We start from the raw sequence: 21,680 nt of genomic DNA on the forward strand, positions 1-21,680 counted from the left end.
AAACAGGGAGTCTCTGGATGCTAGTAATTGTTACTGAAAATAAAGATTTCATAATAAAATCCATTAGGGAAATGCTGGTTTAGATGACATTTAGTACAGTTGTTTACTATAGGACTCAGGGCCCTTAATAGAATGGGTGTTCCGACTCTCAACGAAGGAAGAATAATGTGTAGACTTCCCAACTTATTGGGCCTAGGAGCCCCTTTGCTGAGGCGCATTTTACATAGGACTACCAGTCCTGTTTTGTCCTTTGTCCTTGCATAATTGCTAAAGGCATTCTCCTTTGTTCCCCAAAGTATATCAGTTTGGAGGATAAATTTGATGGTCACCTTATTGTAACAGGAGCAAACTTCGGAAAATGCTTTTCTGTTGTTACCTGGATTTCTGGAGAGCAACTTTTTTTTTTTTTTTTTTTTTTTTCGAGATGGAGTCTCGCTCTGTCGCCCAGGCTGCAGTGCAGTGGCGCCATCTCGGCTCACTGCAACCTGGTCCATCTCTCGGGTTCAAGTGATTCTCCTGCCTCAGCCTCCTGAGTAGCTGGGATTACAGGCACATGCCACCACACCTGGCTCATTTTTTGTATTTTTAGTAGAGACGGGGTTTCACCATGTTGGTGAAACAATGGTTTCCTATTGTCCCCGGAATACTTCTAAATTGATCCCCCATTAATATCAGCATTAGAATCCCAAAACCAAAGCATAGATTGTTTAAAATTAAACAGACCCTAAGCTGATTACATTATTAAAGTTGTTTTTTGTTTGTTTGTTTGTTTTTGGTTGTTAAAAGACAGAAGCTAAACCTTAACAGGCCAAAAAAAAAAAAAAAAAGCTAGTAATTTGTGCAAGAAACTTAGAATCAGAGGACCAGCTTCAGGAACCACAGTTCCCTGATGCTTCCAGGATTTTCTCTCCAACCACAGCTTTTCTCCGCTTTAGCTTCAGTCCTTCCCACCAAGCAACAGAGAGTGGTTTCATGGGAGGAGGAAACAGGACAATGAAATTTTTGTTCTAAAGTCAAACTATGGGACAAAAAAATGATTCTTATAAAACGTTTTCCTTGAAAGTTCCTTAAATCACTTGTGAAGTACAATATATGTGGTTTGATGTATTCAACTCTGAATACATTCAAATGACAGAGGTATGCGGTAATATACAGAACATAATGAAGGATGCACATGCAAAACATACATTTCCAGATTTTTACTTACGTGAAAAAGAGATGAGGCTGGGCACAATGGCTCTCGCCTGTAATCCCAGCACTTTGGGAGGCCAAGGCGGGTGGGTCACCTGAGGCCAGGAGTTTGAGACCAGACTGGTCAACATGGTGAAACCCTGTCTCTAAAAAAAAATATAGAAATTAGCTGGGTGTGGTGGCACGTGCCTGTAATCCCAAGTATTCAGGGGGCTGAGGCAGGAGAATCTCTTGAACCCATGAGGCAGAGGTTGCAGTGAGCCAAGATCACGCCACTGCACTCCAGCTTGAGCGACAGAGCAAGACTCTGTCTCCAAAAAAAAAAAAAAAAAAAAAAAAAAGGGGAGGGGTGGATGAAAGAATAAAAAGGAAGACTGCAGATGGTTTCTCCTAGCCACAGTCAGGGCGAAGGGCAGTGTTAATTCTTCAGTGTCATGTTCTCACTGGGGCGTGTCTCACTGAAGGGAAGGCTGGGAGGAGTTGCCTGTGCTGTTTTGACTGTGCTTGTTGATTTCCTCTCAATTCTCTAAATTCCATCACTCTCACTATAGAATCTTGGAAAAACTGACTTAACCTTTCTGTACCTCAAATATAAAATGAGGGAATGATAGAACATACCTCATAGTTTTATTGTGATGATAAAGTAGAATAATACAAGCAACGTATTTAGAACAGTACCAGGCATCTTTAAGCACCATGACTGCTACAACTGTTTGCACTGTAATAAAACCAATAGGGCCTCTGCTCTCTGGGGAGTTTTATTTTATTGGTTTTCTTTTTTTCTTTCTTTTTTTTTTTGAGATGGAGTCTAGCTCTGTTGTCCAGGCTGGAGTGCAGAGATCTCATCTCACTGCAACCTCCGTCTCCTAGGTTCAAGCAATCCTCCTTCATCAGCCTCCCGAGTAGCTGGGACTACAGACATGCACCACCACGCCCAGCTAATTTTTGTATTTTTAGTAGGGATGGAGTTTCACAATGTTGGCCAGACTGGTCTGGAACTCCTGGCCTCAGGTGATCCACCCGCCTCGGCCTCCCAAAGTGCTGGGATTATGGGGGTGAGCCACCACGCCCAGCCTGGTTTTCATTTTCTGTGTTTTTTCCTCACCCCCAGTTTTTGTTTTGTTTCTTTGGTTTTTAGTCAACCTTCTGACTGGTTTGCACCTTATGAAGAGAAATATCTTGTTTTTGTTTGTTTTGTTTTGAGACAGGGTATCACTATGTGGACCAGGCTGGACTCGAACTCCTGGGCTCGAGGCCATCTTCCCACCTCAGCCTCCTGAGTAGCTGGGACCACAGGCTCACACCTCTATACCTGGCTAGAAAGCTGCTTTTGATTCCTTCTTCAGAAGTCACACTCCATTATCACTCATTCAACAAATATTTATTAAGTAACTCCTATGGGCCAGGCATAATTCAAGGTGCTTCAGATGTAGCAGAAAACAAATCGACACAAATCCCCGCCCTCGTGGTCTTATGTCCCCATGGGAGAAGGGAAATATGAAGGAAAAAATGTCAAGCGTCTCCTGCTCCCCGGCTTATACTTCAAATTACATTGTATTTCTCCCCTTCTCCTGCTGCAGCTTACGCTTATTTATTACTTTTTTTTTTTTTTTTTTTGAGATGGAGTCTTGCTCTGTCACCCAGATTGGAGCACAGTGGTGCGATCTCCACTCAATGCAAACTCTGCCTCCCAGGTTCACGCCATCCTCCTGCCTCAGCCTCCCGAGTAGCTGGGACTACAGGCACCCGCCACCACGCCTGGCCAATTTTTTTATATTTTTAGTAAAGACAGGGTTTCACTGTGTTAGCCAGGATGGTCTCGATCTCCTGACCTCATGATCTGTCCGCCTAGGCCTCCCAAAGTGCTGGGATTATAGGCGTGAGCCACGGCGCCTGGCCCTTTATACTTTTTTTTTTTTTTTTGGACAAATCTTATTTTATTCAGATAGCTGTCTGATCACACATGGTCAAAGAACGCTCAAATAATAAATTACATATAATCAGATGTTAAAGACTGGTTTTCAGCCAGGTGTGGTGGCTCACACCTGTAATCCCAGCACTTTGAGAGGCTGAGGTGGGTGGATCACGAGGTCAGGAGTTCAAGATCAGCCTGGCCAGTATGGTGAAACCTAGTCTCCACTGAAAATACAAAAATTGGCTGGGCGTGGTCACGCATGCCTGTAGTCCCAGCTGCTCGGGAGGCTGAGGCAGGATAATCGCTTGAACCCGGGAGGCAGAGGTTGCAATGAGCCAAGATCGCAACACTGCACTCCAGCCTGGGCAACAGAGTGACTCCGTCAAAAAAAAAAAAAAAAAAAAAGATTGGTCTTTAAACATTATAACCATTCATGCCTCACTTGGCTAGACACAAAACCACATCCACACCTCAGCGACCACCAAACAATTCAGCACAGCTTCCTTAACTGTGAGCTGTTTGAAGCTACCAGTCTGAGCACTACTGACTATTGTTTTCAGGCTCTGACTAGCTCTAGGGAATCTCAACAGGGGTGGGAGGAACCAGCTCAACCTTGGCGTAGTACCAAAATGTGGCCAATCCAGGCTTTGCATAAGTCACAGCAGTGTTCACCAGTGCCCGGGCCTTTTCTGCAAAGTTACAGACAAATTGGGCTATGGTTCTGGAATGGAAAGTTCATCACCCCAAACAGCCGGCTGAATGTCTACCTGTAACTTCTTGATACCACCTGCTTGCTGTAAACTTTTCCCTTAAAAACAAGGTTTTTCCAAGGGAAAACAAGGTTGAAACCAAAAGGTTTATTTGCAAATACCCTGGGTTTTCCCAGAAAGAATTTCAGGCAGCTTCCTTGCCCTTTGGCCTCATTGCTTACAAGTGACTTTTTCCTTTGCTGCATGTGCTGTGATATTTTTCTCTTTCTGTCTCCCTTTTTCTTTTTCTCTTTCCTTCTTTCTTTCTTTCTTTTTCCTTCCTTCCTTTCTTTCTTTCCTTTTTTCTTTCTTTCTTTCCTTCTTTCTTTCTTTCTTTCTTTCCTTCTTTCTTTCTCTCTCTCTCTTTATTTTTTTTCAGGGTCTCATTCTGTCGCCCAGGCTGGAGTGCAGTGGCACACAATCTCGGTTCACTGCAATCTCCACCTCCCAGGCTAAAGTGATCCTCCCACCTCAGCCTCCCAAGTAGCTGGGACTACAGGCATGCGCCACTATGTCCAGCTAATTTTTGTATTTTTTGGTAGAGACAGGTTTTCACTGTGTTGGCCAGGCTGGTCTCAAACTCCTGACCTCAATTGATCCACCTGCTTCGGCCTCCCAAAGTGCTGGGATTACAGGTGTGAGCTCCTGCGCCCAGCCATGCTGTGATAGTTTTTCCTTGGTGCTAGTTCCCTTTCTTAAGCTGGAATTCCATCTCCCACTTGGTCCTTTCAGAGTCCCTTCTTTTGATGCAGGCAAGAAATCCTAATTTAGCATCACTTGTGATTATAATTAATGTGCTGTTTACTCCCTCTTCCAGATCATTAATGAAGATGTTAAATGAGACCAGAATGAAACCGTGTCCCCATGGCATTCCGCTAGACACCTTCCAACAACTTGACACTCTGCCATTTGCTGTTTCATTACCCTTTGTTTACCTTGTGAGCTCAGGCCCTTGCTTTTGAAGGAGGCAGAAAGCTTGCTATTTCTACTGCTGCATAGATGCCACTTAAAGGGTGGGGATATTAAAACCTGGCAGATTGTAAATGCATCCTTTTGAGTTTGAATTAAATGTGGATTATGAATAGAGCATTGTCAGTAAATACTGTTGCTCTCCCTCCTCTCAGATGCCTTTGTTTGCTCTTGACTTTCTGCAGCTGTTGTCTTTCTGGGAGCAGAGAAGGGTAGCTGTTTGCTGTATGCAAAGATATTGCTTGGATCAGCTTAACTACAAGTGTAAAGTTACACTGTTGCATGTGAAAGATGTGGTAGATGGATTGCATTCATGGCTCTAGTTTTTCTCTCCTCCCCATATCCATGCCCTTTACTGATGTAACTTTGCAGTACACTCCCAACTCTGACTCTGCCAAGCCATGTGACTTTCTTTGACTAATGGGATTTTAGCAGACATAATGCAAGTGTAAGCTTGGAAAAAAGCACTACGTGTCTGCTTGCACTCCTGAGCCTCCACCATTGCTATGAAAACATGCCTGGGAGAGCCTGCTGGAAGACAGTACCCAGAGCAGCGCCCCAGTCTCTCCAGTTGACTAGCCAGGACCAGCCTAGATCTTCTGACAACTGGATGACCTTCAGATATGTGAGTGAAACCAGCAGAATTTGCAAGCTGACCACCACCAGATGCATGAGCAATAAGTATACTGCTTATGAGGTCTTGTTTGTTACACAGCCTCAGCTATGGCAATAGATAGCTGATACAATAGCACACATTTGGAGCTTTGTGGACTGGGAACTCATTGATCTTCCAAAGATTTTCCACATGGTGGGTCCCTGACACGATCCTTTACAAGAAATGAGAAGGAAAAGTTTTCTAAATCGAGATTCAGAAGGACAAAACAGGCTCTAGCGTCTACAGTAACCTTTAAGAGACAAGGAGCAAGGGAGAAAAGAGCCTCCATGGAGACTTCCAGAATTTGCAGGGCACTAAAAAAACTCCTTTTTCCTTTCTCTCTCTCTCTCTCTTTTAAGTAAAACAAGGTCTCACTGTACTGCCCAGGTTGGTTTCAAATTCCTGGGCTCAAGTGATCTTCCGACCTTGGTCTCCCAAAGTGGTAGGATTATAGGCATGAGCCACTGCACCTGGCCTTCTTTTTCCAATGAAGACAGAAAAGAGAAATGAAGGGTGACCTAATAATTAGAATGCACTGACTCTCCCCTAACCCTAGGCACTGGTTTGCTGTTTCATTTTCAAATATTTGCCTCTGGAAACAGTCAAATCACTCAGGCTACAGCCGAAAAATGCTCCTTTGGTTTATGGCAATGCCATTGTTACGGGAAAGGGGTTCCGATCCAGACCCCAAAAGAGGGTTCTTGGATCTTGTGCAAGAAAGAATTCAGGGTGAGTCCATACAAAAAAGTGAAAGCAAGTTTATTAAGAAAATAAAGGAATAAAATAATGGCTGCTTTATAGACAGAACACTCAGACGGCTGCTGGTTGTCTATTTTTATGGTTATTTTTCCATCATATGCTAAACAATGAGTGGATTATTCATGCCTCCCCTTTGTAGACTATATAGGGTAAGTTCCTGACGTTGCCATGGCATCCATAAACTGTCATGGCGCTGGTGGAAGTGTAGTAGTGAGGATGACCAGCGGTCACTCTTATGACCATCTTGGTTTTGATGGGTTTTCAGTGGCTTCTTACTGCAACTTGTTTTATTACCAAGGTCTTTATGACCTGTGTCTTGTATCTCCTGTCTCATCTCGTAACTTAGAATTCCTTAACCATCTGGGAATGCAGCCCAGTAGGCCTTAGCCTCGTTTTACCCAGCTCCTATTCAAGATGGAGTTGCTCTGGTTCACACGCCACAGACACTGAGACAGGTGGCCTTACTAAGATGGGTAAAGCCTGGAAAAGGAGTTTGCACTCCTTACTCTGAGTGGAGGCACACATTTCTTAAGTGCACAAGCTTCTGAAGACACAGCCCCTGCTTGCTCCTTGGGGCTTTTTTTTTTTCTTTCTTTTTCTGGAGACTGAGTCTGGCTCTGCCGCCCAGGCTAGAGTACAGCAATCTCAGCTCACTGCAGCCTCCGCCTCCCAGGTTCGAGTGATTGAATCCTGCCTCAGCCTCCTGAGTAGCTGAGATTACAGGCATGCGCCACCACGCCCGGCTAATTTTTGTATTTTTAGTAGAGACAGGGTTCCACCATGTTGGTCAGGCTAGTCTTGAACTCCTGACCTCAAGTGATCTGCCAGCCTTGGCCTTCCAAAGTGCTGGGATTACAGGTGTGAGCCACCATGCCTGGCCCCTGGGGCTTTTCTTACTCAGCAGCCCTCTAGGCTGCCTCTTCACAGCGGACACCCAACCTTAGAATGGGCAAAGTGTGGCCCCTGGCCAGCAGCCTGGGCATCACCCAGGAGCTCATCAGACCTGCAGAATCTCAGAGCCCACCCTCACCTAATGAATCTAAACTGACATTTCACTGGAACCACAGGGAATTTGTGTGCACATTAAAGTTCAAGGAGCACAGGTCTTAGGAGATGTAGAGCTCCTCTGGAAGGGCATATCATTTATTTGGGGTCCATCCCCACCTCTAGGTGGTGAGTTCTTGAGGGGAGGATGATACCTTGTGAGTCTTTGTATCCCCAGCACCAAGCACTGCGCCTAAATGTAATAGGAGCTCAAAACTAATTTGCTAAACTGCAGTGAGCTGATGTAACTGAACAGCCAGACTCGTCAAGCTTACTCCCCTATCTCGTGGACAGGACTTTCCTCTCCAGGATTCCTGAGCTGCCTGGAGCAGTGACCACCTTTAATGCGCAAATTTGTCAAAACAAGGCAAACCCCACTTCCCCGCCCCCCGTCCCCCCCCACACACACACAGACCCTGGGCAGCTCTGTGCACTCCAGAGATTTAGGTTTGAACATTGTGATGTAAAGCACAACATCCAGTGCATTTGAATAAGTGAGTTTGGGATCGGCATTCTGCATATATTAGAATGTCAATGAGGAACTTAAATTAGGGCCCTACTAAAAAATTTGCTAGGCCTTCAACAGTGGACTCAGAAATAGACCAGCGGGCAGGGAGGGAGGAAGAGAGGAAAGGAAGAAGGTAAAAAAACTGGGAGAGTGACAGTCGGGGAGGGGGAGGAAAGAAAAAATAGGCTAGGGCTTATGGGACCTAAATTTTACCTTGTTATTTTCTAGTGGAACTTGGAATTTTTCAACCCCTCTCACGGTATCATTGACATTAAATATCCAATCTTCTCTGCCCCACATCAACTTGAGTAATAAACCACAGCCAAGGTTGGCTGCATCTGCTCTCTTCCTCCTTACTCAATTCAAGTTAAGAATGCTCACACCATACACTACTATTGGGATTTTTTAAATGATTTATTTTGCTACACAGTTCAGACCTTTGAACCAGGCTGCATGCTGGGTGCTTTGTTGACACAGTAGTTAGGGATAAAAGGGGAGTTTGGGGGATTGCAGAATTCTGACTTTCTATAAATCACTAATTTTATTGTAGTAAATAGAGGTCACCTCCTGGAACTTCAGTCGCCTGCCTTGAAAAATGGCATGAAACTATCAATGTCCATCTAAAGGAAAAAAAATAGGACAAAGAGAGTGGAAGGGAAAAGTATTTTCTCAGTTTTAGCCAAGGCTGCATCAAGAATATGGCTAGTATGCTCAAAGCTATCTTTAAGAGGTGGTCCAGAAACTTCCCATTTCTTCTTTGAGCACACTGTCTATTGCCCCTGCCCTAGACGAGAGGCTAAAGGCAAAGAATGTGGCAAAGTAGCTGGGGTGTGGGGGACCTTGGACATTCAGTTCTCTCATGAGCTTAGAAGGGCTAAGCCAGAAGGGAGAGACTGAAGAGTGCACTCCAAAACTGTGCCCGATTCAGCTGAGAGTAATCAAAACAGATACCACATATGGCAGGAGCTGCAAACACAGGCAAACTCAGGGGCCATGGAGGGAAGGTAAATGGCTGGGGAGAGTTGCTGAACTGAGAGACTCTAGCTTGAGTTACTCAACACCTTTCTAACTCCTTCTTTCTTTTTTGTTCTTCTGTTTTTTCTTTCCTTATTTTTATTTTATTTTATTTTGTTTCATTTTATTTTATTTTATTTTATTATTTTATTGCGTTCTGGGGCACATGTGAAGGATGTGCAGGTTTATTGCGTAGGTAAACATGTGCCATGGTGGTTTGCTGCACCTATCCACCCATCACCTAAGTACTAAGCCCAGTATGCATTAGCTATTTTTCCTGATGCTCTCCCTCCTCCCGCCCTTATTTCTTTTGTGTGTGTGTGTGTGTGTGTGTGTGTGTGTGTGTGTGTGTGTGTGTCCAGGTCTCGCTATGTTTCCCAGGCTGGAGTGCGGTGGTGCGACCTCAGCTCACTGCAACCTCTGCCTCCCAAGCTCAAGCGATCCTTCCACCTCAGCCTCCTGAGTGAGATTACAGGTGCATGTCACCAGGCCTGGCTAATTTTTTAATTTTTTGTAGAGAAGGGGTTTCATCATGTTGCCCAGGCTGCCTCACTTCTAACCTGTAAGACATAAGTGGAAGTCCCTGGAAAGTCTTCCTTTCTTGTATAAAAAAGCAAAGTCTTGCTAGGAGAGATTTTGTCCTTTGCTCCTTTACCATTCCCTCCTTCTTTTCCTGCCTGAAACACAGATGCCATAGCTTGCTGTGCAGGAGCCATCTTGAGATCATGAGGACCAAACACTTCATGCTTAAAGATAGCAGAGCAGCAAGGCTGAGGAGCCTAGGTCCCTGCTGGCATTGCTCAGCCTCACTGCCAGCCCTGGACATCTAGCTGCATGAAGAAAATTAACCCCTTACTTATTTAAGCCCCTGTGGTCAGGTTTTCTACTCTACACACAGTGATATGCTACCCTCGGCTCTAACCATTGTTGCTGTATAGGAATGCTGGCTCGGTGTCACAAGATTTTCTGATTTTTCAAGAGAAGATATAAATCTGGATTTTTTAAAATACAGAATTTCCCAGTTGGCAGTTGGTAATTGATCCCAATAGAGACAATTAATTGAATTTTTTGAAGACACACTTCCAATTTGTGATCTCTGATTTATAGAATCTTTACTCTGGGCCAGATGCTATGCTAAGCATTTTATATAGATGATCACATTTAATCCTGACAACGGTGCTGAAAGTCATGCTATTATTACTTTTTTATATATAGTTTAAGAAACTGAGGCTCAAAAGTTTAGCTAACTTGCCCAAAGCTGTGTAGCTATAGAGAAAGAGCCATTATTACAGCTCATGCCTGACTTTGGACCAGGCATTGCTAATAATATGAATAATATGGAGTCAATCCTCTATTGCCACATAATGCTGCTTGACAATCCACGTCGAAACTCAGTGGCTTACAACCAGAATTTACTCTCATGCTTATGGTTCTGTAGGATGACTGTGGTATGGGTGATCCCGGTTGGGCTCAGTTGCATGCCTCTGCTTCAAGCTGTGATTCCCGTGGGATAGGGTCTAGGCTGGGAGTTGGGTTCAAGTCCACTCCATGTGTTTTCACTCTGAAAGGGCAGTAGCTGTGCAGGGTATGCTCTTCCCTTGGGAGAATACCAGAATGTAAGAACCAAGCCCTCATCGGTGAGTGCATTTAAGGTCTCTAGTCATATTGTGTCTGCTAGCATTCCATTGGTCAAAAGAAGCTATGATGCTGAGCCCAACATCTGTGGAGCAGGGAGATATACTTGACCCACAGAAGGAGGGAGCATGAGCATTGCTCAACAGTGATCCAAACAATCACAACTATTCTACACAGCCTCAGGAAAAGCTGGCTTTCATTCCGATGAAACAAAGACTCCTTTTTTCCCCACTGCCTGTTTGCAAACATGGCAGATGGTGCAAGGACCTGGTAAGTGGGGCACAAAGCCATGCAAATCCATCTGAAGTCAGTTCATTTCAGAGATACCACCAGCTTCTGATGGTGTTACACCCTGGAAATGGCAGTCCAGCTCTAGCTTCTGGAAGGCAACTGGCAAGAGGTGAGGAAGAGATGGTGGGAAGGTAGCCCCTCTCCTTGTTGGGGAGTAGCTTTCATCTTATTCCAGTTCTCAGCAGTAGAAGCTATGCCTGGAGACTTCCAGGTGTCTCCTGTCCTGGTTCCTGCCTTGTTCTTTCTCTTTTCCCTCATCCTCATTTATGTTTTCACTCCTCCTTCTCCAATATTCCAGAATATTCATTCATCCATTCAATGAATAGGCATTTATTGACCACCTCCTTTGTGCCAATTGCTGTTCTTGATGCTGTGGTAACAGCGAGAACAGGACTGAACCCATCCCAATTTCCATCTGAGCTACTTCTAGTAGAGGCTGGCAAATAACAAACAAGTAAATAAAATGAAAGGCATAATTTGGGAGAGTGAGAAGTGCTCCCAAGGGCAGACAGAATGGAGAGGGGAGCAAAGAAAGGGAAGGAGGGTGGAGGAGAAAGGGCCCAGCCTCTTAGTGCCTGACTAGCCCTTTGCTGTGAAGGCTCATCTTTCACGCTTGGCTTCTCCCTGAAGCTGGGAGCTACTTCAGGCAGGAGCCATATTTGATTCAGCTGTGTCCAAGGTCAGACACAAAGCTTCCCCAAACGCTGTTGGGCAGCAGATTATACCACAGTGTCTTGAAATACCTGCATGGTGTCTATGTGAGCAAGACCTGCTGCCTCCAAGTGTCCTGTCGGTTGTGTTGATCATGTGCATGGGAGGTGAGGGGTGGTATGTACTTGGAGGGGGAGCCCATAGCGAAGGGCAGGGGAGAGAGCCACCAACAGCTTCTCCACTCCTTTTATGGGATAAACTGGGTGGTCCCTCCATGTACACAGGCTTCATGCAGAGCTCTGGATATGCTGCATTAGACCACCTCGTGCCTCCATTTACTGGAGGGATATAACTAACCTCATCAGGTTCCCTAGAGCAGAGATTCTCAACAGGGTAAGAAGTGATTTTGCCCTGCCATACCCATATCAGGGGACATTTGGCAATGTCTGGAAACATTTTTGATGATCACAACTCGGGAGGGAGTACACTGGCATTTAGTGGGCAGAGGCCAGGGATGCCACCAAACATGCCACAATGCACAAGGCAGAATTATCTGGCCCACAATGTCAGTAGTGCCCGGGTGCCCTGGAGCCATGCTTGTTAGCCACCCACCCCTCTTGCATCTGTGCAGGGGCTCAATTTAATTTCTCTATATTATTTTATTTACTTTGAGAATGGGTGATATATGCACATCACAACATTCCAAAAGAACAATAGAGGTCACAGTGAAAATGCCTCTCTTTCAGTCTTATTAATAGCTCTCCTTCCTCTTCCCCACCCCTACTACCTTGTGCATCTCCTTCCAAACATACTCTGCCTGTTAGTGCCCCACCTAATATCTCTCACCTCGACACACCAAAGGCTGCTTTTTGTGACTATCCAAATTTTTCTGCCTGGGGGCTTTCTGTTCTGGCCCTGGGAGCACCTTTGGCAAACTGGAATTGCCCAAGAGTTAATGCTCCTGGAAGTAGCCCACAACCAAAGACAGGTGGAAAGTTGGTGGATAAATACCCCAGCTTATCTTAGGTGAGATAACTCTGAAGGGAGTTCTACACTGTTGGCTTGTTTCACCCTGCAGGATTGCCCTCCAGTTGCTCTCAGTGGTAACATTCTTGATATTTTCCCTCAATTGACTACCTTTTCTTCCTTGCCTTACTTCTCCACTCTCCTATCGGAATTTCCTGGGATTGCAAGCAAACATCTCAGAGTGTGATTCTGGAGGAACCCAAACTAAGAAAGGGCTATCTGTATCTATCTATATCTATATCTAGATCTATATCTATCTATCTATATATACATACCTATGTATACATACATAGGTATACATGTATATATATACAAACACATATATTCATATGTGTATATGTGTATGTGTAGTATATATGTGTATATATAGATACAGTTTTTACACAAGTGATAACGTTCTACATCTTGCTTTTTCACTTAATTATATATCTTTGTGGTGTTCCTTATCAGTATAGTGAGCTACTAATATCTTATTATTTCTTGCAACATTCTATTTCATTATATAGATATCCCATAACTTATGGGCATCTAGATAGATTTTCATCTGTGTTTATCAGTGCCCTTGAAACAGTGCCCTTGAAACAGTTTATCAGTGCTCTTATACATTTGATATAATTTCTTCCAGAGTCATGAGATATGCATGTTTAAAATTTTGATAGACATTGCCAATTCTTTATAAAGCCTACACCAATTTATAGCTTCTCACCAGCAACATATGAGTTGAAACTTGGTGCTGAAAACATGAAGCCAAATGTTTAGGTTGCCTTTGTCCCTGCTTTGGTCTCTGCTCAAAGCATGTCCTCTCTTCTGTACCTTGGAAGTGGACATGAGCATGGAACTCCCAGGCTGTGGAATACCAGGTGAATGAGTGCAGCCGGGAGGCACCCGGTGGTGTTCCTGAAGGTGTGGACACACATACACACAGCAAACCCACTTGCTCTCCAGATAGTTGGAATCCTTGTTGGTTAAACGTTATGGAGGAACAAAGTGGTGAACACCTCAAAGATGAAGTTTCCAAATCAGATTCAATAGTGAGATATTGAAGGGATATATGCACTTCCCTTGATAGGCCCCTTGCAATTGAGTAGGGGCAAATATTAATACATTCTGAGTGCTCACTGTGTGCCTGGCTGAGAGCCAAATGCATTCCTTGCATCTTCTTATCATCTCATAGCAACCCTATATTGAAGATGATGTTCTTATTCCTGTCTTTTAATGAGGTTACTGGATGATAAATATATTAATTGACCACTTAGCAGATGGAAACTATTGAAAGCCTAACCCAAACTGCCAGGGTTAAAATCCTGGCTGTTTCTCTTATGAGTTGGGTAACCTTAGGCAAGATGCCCTTCTTCTCTTTGGTGCTTCTATTTTCTCCTCTGTAAAATGGAGACATTGCTATGAAGGTGAAATAAGTTAATAGATAGAAAATGCTCAGAAAAAATGGGCTATCTAATCATTGTCTATATGACTCTTGAAACTGGAATTTATTCACTGTATTTTACAGTATCCCAGCAGTCCAGTTCATTTTTTAAATTTATTTTATTATTTATTTATTTATTTATTTATTTATTTTGAGAGTGTCTCGCTCTGTCACCCATGCTGGAGTACGGTGGCCCAATCTCGGCTCACTGCAACCTCTGCCTCCCGGGTTCAAGCGATTCTCGTGCCTCAGCTTCCTGAGTCGCTGGGATTACAGATGTGCACCACCACACCTGGCTAATTTTTGTATTTTTAGTAGAGAGGGGGTTTCGCCATGTTGGCCAGGCTGGTCTTGAACTCCTGACCTCAGGTGATCCACCTGCCTCGGCCTCCCAAAGTGCTGGGATTACAGGCATGAGCCACCATGCCCGGCCCTGGCCAGTTCATTTTTAAAAACTGAAATTTTAAGAGTTTAAGAAAATAAATGAAAGAGATACAAGTTTTATTTCAGAATTCTCAAAGCGTACTGAGGATTGTTGCTGGAACCACGCTTATGCCTCCGCTGTACGGCTGGCTGGGGGCTCCTGGGGTGGGAGCCGATTACACCACCGTGAGCAGCAGTGATAGAAGCACAAGTCGGCACCGACTGTTAGGCTCATCTGCAGAAATCCAGGCTCTCTGCATTCTGGAATAATTTGATCCACACCATCTGGCAGCTTGAAATAAGAAGAAAAAGATGAAGAGGGAGAAGAAACAACAGCCATGTAGCATGAATGTAATTCCTAATCTAAGTTATGCACTCCCATTTGCTTCATGTAATATGAGCCAAATTTAAACATGTCAACATCTCAACAATTGCTGATTTTTCAAGTGCTATACGATGCATCTGGCGGGCACTCATTGAATGTTCTTCAATGATGTGACATAAATCTATTTACTAAAATAGAGTGTATTGAAAAAGTAAATAGTATATTGTAATGTTCTTGAGTTGGCGTTTGCATAAATTGGGACTCTCTGAAATATGTGGGTTTGAGATTTAAAAGCACATGACTATGTTTTTAAATGTTCAAAGCATCATAATTGCAGCGCTTACAAACCATTGAGTCTATTTCTCTCATTTTAAGCATAAGAAAACAGCCGAAGATTAGATTTTGATAATGAGAGAGCCCAACGATCCTGGACCCCTGGCCGGGAGGACAATAGGGGAAACAGGTGAAACGCTGTGTGAGCTGGACCACCCAGGCTCTCCAACACCAGGACACCAGAGCATCCTTCCTCCTTCTTCTCTTCTGCTGCGACTTCCTGGAGGCATAGCAGAGTTACAACTGCTGGCCATGTGGAACTTCTCTTCTCCTATAAGTTTGCTCTGAGATGGACAGAATGTGCCTGTGGTTCATTAGGAAGAGCTCTTGGGATCAATGCCTGTAAAAAGGAAGGGAAGGAAGCAGGATTGGCCAGAAGGAGAAGTTGAGCTGTGATGAAGTCTCAATGGAGACCTCAGCCAATTCTGAGTCATGTCCTGAAGCTAGAATATGTCCTCTAAATTATCCCAAGCTGAGATGAGGGAGCTGGGCATTTAGCCCTGAATTAGGCCATTCTTGCACTGCTATAAAGAAATAACTATGGCCTGGCGCCGTGGCTCACGTCCTTAATCCTAGCACTTTGGGAGGCCAAGGCGAGCAGATCACGAGGTCAGAGTTTGACACCAGCCTGGCCAGTATGGTGAAACCCCAATTCTACTAAAAATACGAAAATTAGCCAGGCATGGTGGCACATGTCTGTAATCTTAGCTACTTGGGAGGCTGAGGCAGGAGAATTGCTTGAACCCAGGAAGTGGAGGTTGCAGTGAGCTGAGATTGTGCCTCTGCACTCCAGCCTAGGGAATAAAGCGAAAGTCTGTCAAAAAAAAAAAAAAAAAAAAGGAAAGAAGGAAATAACTGAGACTGGTAATTTATAAAGAAGAGGTTTAATGCTCACAGTTCCTCATGCTATACAAAAAGCATGATGCTGGCATCTGCTCAGCTTCTTGGGAGGCCTCAGGAAACGTACAATCATGGCAGAAGGTGACGCGGGAGCAGGCACTTCTCAGGGCCGGTGCAGGAGGAGAGAGACAGGCAGGAGATGCTACACACCTTTAAACAACCAGATCTCCTGATAACTCACTCTCATCACAACACCACCAAGGGAGATGGTGTTAAACCATGAGAAACCACCTCCACGATCCAATCACCTCCCACCAGGCCTCACCTCCAACACTGGGGATTTATAATTCCATGTGAGATTTGGGTGGGGGACACAGATCCAAAATATATCATACCCCCACGTTGATCAGTCATTAGATGTGGGCCACCCTAGTTGAGGCAGCTCCCCTCGCTCAGGTGGTTCCTGAAGCGAGCTGACAGCTGACGACTGCATGCCAGAGGTACCGTCAGCAGCTGAAGGAGAGTCTTTTGTGCTAAAAGCCATCTTAAGCAGCACAGCACAGCGTCCACCACATATTGTGGACAGGTGATATGGTTTAGATCTGTATCCCCGCCACAATTTCATGCTGAATTGTAATCCCCAATGTTGGAGGTAAGCCCTGGTGGGAGGTGTTCGGGTCGTGGGAGCAGATCCCTCATGAATGGCTTGGGCCATCCTCTTGGTGATGAGGGAACACTCACTCTGAGTGTTCACAAGATCTGGTGGTTTAAACGTGTGTGGCACCTCTCCCCACCCCCACTCTTTCTTGTTCCTGCTTTTGCCATGGGACGCGCATGATCCCTTTGCCTTCTGCCAGGACTAAAAGCTCCCCGGAGCCTTCTCAGAAGCTGAGCGATGTTGGCGCCATGCTTCTGGTACAGCCTGCAGAACCATGAGCCAATTCAACCTCCTTTCTTTATAAATTACCCAGCCTCAGGTATTTCTTTATGGCAATACAAGAACAGCCTAATACACCAGGGTTTTGCAGGTAACCCAGGCCCTTGTCCTTGAGGACACAGCAGCAAGCCATTGGTAAAGCAAAACTGTCCATAAGGAAGGCTGCTCCCATGCAGTGTTCATTTGGGCAGCCCAGAAAGCGAGAAATCCTCGGTCCATTTCAAGTTTGGGGGAAAACTTATTTTTATCATATTTGAGATGAATAATAAAAGCAAATCCAGAAGTCGGATGGCATCTTTTATTGGACTTAGACCTGGTGTTGTTGAATGGGATTAGATCTGTAGGATGAAGAATGAATCCTAATTCACAGCCACTGCCCTATACTGGACTTATGGAGTCCACCCCTGACACACTGTGGCCTCGGGTGCTGAGACTTCCACAGGGTTTTGGAACTGCCCAGATACATGTGTGCCAATTGGAGCCTGGGGTCTGTATGTCTGTCTTCCAGAACTAAAGATCTCTCAGATCCAAAACTGGCTACATATTCTGGAGCATGGAACTTTAATTTCCTCTTTTATTTGTTCATTTGTTCATCTATGCATTTGACAGGTATTTACTGAAACCAGATTGCAACTCAACCAGATGTAGTGGGAGAGGCAGATAATTGAAAAAGGAAGTAAAATGGTGTGGGAAAAGTATTAGGAAAGAGGAAGTGCAGGGTTGTATGGGAGCTCGAGGAGGAACGGAGAAAGTCTCCCAGGAAATAAGGGCGAAGATGAGTGGAGACGGGGAGGATGCTGTGGGTGGATGAACAGTGTGTATGGAAGTTCTCTGAGAATGACATGCTTGAGGAGCGAGAGAAGTGCGGTGTGGCTGGAGCCTTGGGTGTGTGGGAAGGAGAGGAGGAAGGGAGTTAGGTAGGGGCCAGGAGGGGGCAGCTTCACAGGCCCAGTGAGGGAGGCTGGACTTTGTTCTAAGGTCATCATGACACCACTTTGAAGAGTCTGAAGCCATGTAATCAGAGTTGTGTTTTTCTTTTATTTCTTTTCTTTTCTTTTTGAGACAGGGTCTCACTGTTGCCCAGGCTAGAGTGCTGTGGTGTGACCTCAGCTCACCGCAACCTCTGCCTCCTGGATTCAAGTGACTCTCGTGCCTCAGCCTCCCAAGCGGCTGGGAATACAGGCGCGTGCCATCATGCCAGATGAATTTTTGTATGTTTAGTAGAGGCGGGGTTTCACCATGTTGGCCAGGCTGGCCTCGAACTCCTGGCCTCAAGTGATCAGCCCTCCTCAGCCTCCTGAAGTGCTGGGATTACAGGCGTGAGCCACCGTGCCCAGCACAGAGTTTAAAAGATCAATAATCTGGGGAAGAGATTATTGCTCTCTCTGAGCTTGGGTGGTGGCAGCAGCAATTAGAAGTGTTTAGGAGGCAGAACTGTCAGGCTGGGGTGATCCCCTCGCCAGACCCTAGTACTGGGGAATTGGGGAATGAAGCGCTGATAGGCTGAACATATCGCCTTCCCAGCCTGGGGTGCAAGATTTCACCGCCTGAGGGTACTACTGCCGCCATGGGTCAGGTTGTACCTGAAGTAAGATCTGTTTTCCAGGAGTGATTTGGGATATGGGTGAGAACCCCATGGTTGATTTACATTCAGGAAAAATGCAAAAAGGAATCAGAAATTGCCCCGCCTCTGAATCTCTAGCATTTCTCCAACTTGGCCCGAGGCTGCTTCCACTCTGGCCCTGATTTCTACTGTAAGTGGCAGGATTCTGAGCAGCAGAGAGTCATCGCCCTCAGGAAGCAGGCTAAGCAATCATTTCAGTCCTTAATCAGGCGCTTAACAAGAAAGGAGGCCAGCTCCGGGAATGCGTGTGCATTAACTTTGTTAATGGTAAAGGGCTGGACACTGCAAGGTTGCAGTCATCTCCCAAGCAAGCAGGCCTTCCTTGTGCTTTGTGCCCTAGAAGGTGAGCCTCAGTGACAAACCTGTCAAAAATATGTTTATTGAACACCTACTATACTATGTGCAAGGTGGCTCTGGAGGCAGATCCTGTATATTATTTATCTCATTATTCTGAATCCGTGGCACAGGCACAGGACCGAAAGAGAAAAGGTGGGTGTTTGTTGTGCTGGGAAATGAGCCCCACAATCCTCCAGTTGTGTTCTGGGCGGTGCCACCGCACCTCCATCGTAATTAGTGCCATGGTTCCAACCACAGGCCTTGGAGTCAGGTCTCAGTGCAAGCTCCAGATGGATCACTTATCAGCTATGAGGTCCTTGGCAAGTTGCTTACCTTCTGTAAGTCTCAGTGACCTCACCTGTGAAACGGGAATCATTAGGTTGAAGGATACAAAATTACCATTTTTGTGAGTCAAAATGGTCCAGCATCTACAGTTTCATGTGGTTCAACCTCCTACGATAGAGGGTTGTTGTGAAAATTAAAGGAGATTATGTATTAAAATTTTAATCTAGTCCCTATCACAAGGTAAAAAGCCCTTTTGATTCTCCTCTTCGTAATAATAATAATCATAATGATGATTATTTATACCTGCGTAGGAGAGTTCAGAATGTGGGTGTTGAAGGGGGACCCCCTATTAGTTTTCCCAAAGCGCTCCTGGCCTCCTGCTACACTTCTTACTCCTCCCCTTGGAGGTGGAGGGAGTCACCTTCTTGGTGAGTGATGGCCATCGATCCATGCTTCTAGATTGGAAGGAACAAACCTGTCAAGAATCCTAAAGGTAAATGTGTGTGTGTTGCCTCTCTCTGCCCTCTTCCCCTCCACCCTCCTTCCCTGGGCCAGTGCCAGGGAGCAGTCCTGAGTAAGTCGTGTGCTCCACAGACTCAAAGTTTCCCCTACAGGTTCCTGGCTTCAGAATGGGGTGTGTAGGTGGCGGGAGAGGCAGGGAGAAGTTGGAAGCCCACCTCTGAGTCGTACCTTCCAATCCAGATTTCAGTAACAATAAAGCGGATGTTTGGACATTCATCTCCAATTCATTCCTGGTACTCCCTTTTTGGCACAGAGGAGACAGCTATAGTTAATTAGTTCCTTCAAGCCCCCACAGAAGGGGCTGGACCAACTGGCTCAGGAAAGTTGCTGCAGCAGAAATTCTGTTTGTATCTGCTGGAAGACCCTAGACTGGCAGAAAAAGGGAAGTGGTTCCTGTGCGGCAGCTATAAGTAATTTCAGGCCATTGGCTGGGGGCGGAGAGACAAGATCAAGTGTAAGGAATCTCAATAGAGCCTAAAGTTTCCTTGGCCGTTCTAGCCAGAGGGAATTTTCTCACTAGGGAATTTTCCCCTCAGGCCTCACCTTTAACCATGGTCTCCAGATTTCTGCCTTCTAGAACCTCCTCCCCATCCATATCCCTGTTACTTTCTCATGCTGCCTAGTTGAGCTCCTGCCTTGCTGCCCTCTGCCCATCCTGTACCCAGGCCTGACCTCACCTTATTCTTCCCAAAGCTCTCTTGGTTGCTCTGCTGTCCAAAGAGCACCTGCACCTCTAGGTCTGGGGCACCTAAGCAGTGCCCATTCAGAGAAATGCACACCTAGGTGAGAGGAAAAAAATCACATCTTTAGTTTCATTAGCCTTCAGCTGAAATTCAACATTTCCTTTAAATATGAATGTAGGCAACAAACCACAGTGGTATTGGCAGTATTTGCGAACTTGTCATCATTAGAAATCACCAATCATTTCATATTGCATTATCATTGTTACAGGTATTTTGAAATATCATTAATGTTCATCACAACTTTGAAATTACAGAATTTGTCTGGGCACAGTGGCTCACACCTGTAATCCCAGCACTTTGGGAGGCTGCGGTGGGTGGATCACCTGAGGTCAGGAGTTTGAGACCAGCCTGGCCAACATGGTGAAAACCCATCTCTACTAAAAATACAAAAATTAGCTGGATGTGGTAATGCACCTGTAGTCCCAGCTACTCGGGAGGCTGAGGCAGGAGAATCACTTGAACCTGGGAGGCGGAGGTTGCAGTGAGCCAAGATCACACCACTGCACTCCAGACTGGGTGACAGAGTGAGACTCCATCTAAAAAAAAAAATATATAGAAACTACAGAATTTGTGATACCTGCTGCTAGAGCTGACTAAATTATAATGTAACTAAATAGTTTGATGACTGTGTTTCTGTACAACTGGTTTTCTTTGTAATCCTATGTTTTTATTTAATGCACTTGAAAATAGTATTCTGAAGAATCCATAGATTCTATTATATGATAATGCCAAGGGGATCCACAGTATGAAATACTTAGAATTCTTGCTTTGGCTGGAAAAAGCACTGCAGAATCTGTGCAATTAGAGTTTTTCTTTAATGTGATCGATTCCTAGCTGGGGCTCCATCTGCACTAAGGGTCGGTGACCAGGAGGGCAGTTTGTTCCTGAGAACATGCAGTGGTAGTCCCCAAGCTCTCCACTATGGAGAGCTTGTGTTGCTCCCCTTGAATATGGGAGGCCCAGGACTTCTGTGTGTGATGCAGAATGTAACTTCCCAAGCCAGGTCATGAGAGATGTCACCACTTCCTCCAGGACAAGCCCCAGCTGAGGTCCCAGGTTACAGCCACATAAGCTGCCAGATGCTAGAAAGGGGAAGCCTTCCTGCCACCCTCAGCCCAGCCACAAGCTGCAACTTGCAACTGCAGAAATCCTTGGCAATGACTGTGTATTAGTCCATTTTCATACTGCTATGAAGAAATACCCAAGACTGGGCAATTTATAAAGAAAAAGAGGTTTAATGGACTCACAGTTTCACATGGCTAGGGATGCTTCACAATCATTGCAGATGGCAAAGGAGGAGCAAAGGCATGTCTTACATGGCAGCAGGCAAGAGAGAGCATGTGCAGGGGAACTTCCCTCTATAAAACCATCAGATTTCGTGAGACTGATTCACTATCACAAGAACAGGATGGGAAAGACCTACTCCCTTGATTCAGTTACCTCCCACTGGATCCCTACCATGACATGTGGGGATTATGAGAG

General features: G+C 45.2%; 1 long non-coding RNA gene across 2 annotated transcripts; it reads left to right on the plus strand.

Moving 5' to 3' along the window:
- Nucleotides 1-5,295: 5,295 nt before the first annotated feature.
- Nucleotides 5,296-16,968, plus strand: LOC134730260 (uncharacterized). Of its 2 annotated transcripts, none has more exons than XR_010111935.1 (2): nucleotides 5,296-5,449; nucleotides 14,954-16,968. It is a non-coding gene; the product is annotated as an uncharacterized LOC134730260 (long non-coding RNA). The 2 variants fall into 2 exon arrangements; XR_010111934.1 differs by lacking the exon at nucleotides 5,296-5,449 and adding an exon at nucleotides 10,654-10,839.
- Nucleotides 16,969-21,680: the final 4,712 nt, after the last annotated feature.

This window comes from Pan paniscus, chromosome 3, assembly GCF_029289425.2.
Source record: "Pan paniscus chromosome 3, NHGRI_mPanPan1-v2.0_pri, whole genome shotgun sequence".
Lineage (NCBI taxonomy): Eukaryota > Metazoa > Chordata > Mammalia > Primates > Hominidae > Pan > Pan paniscus.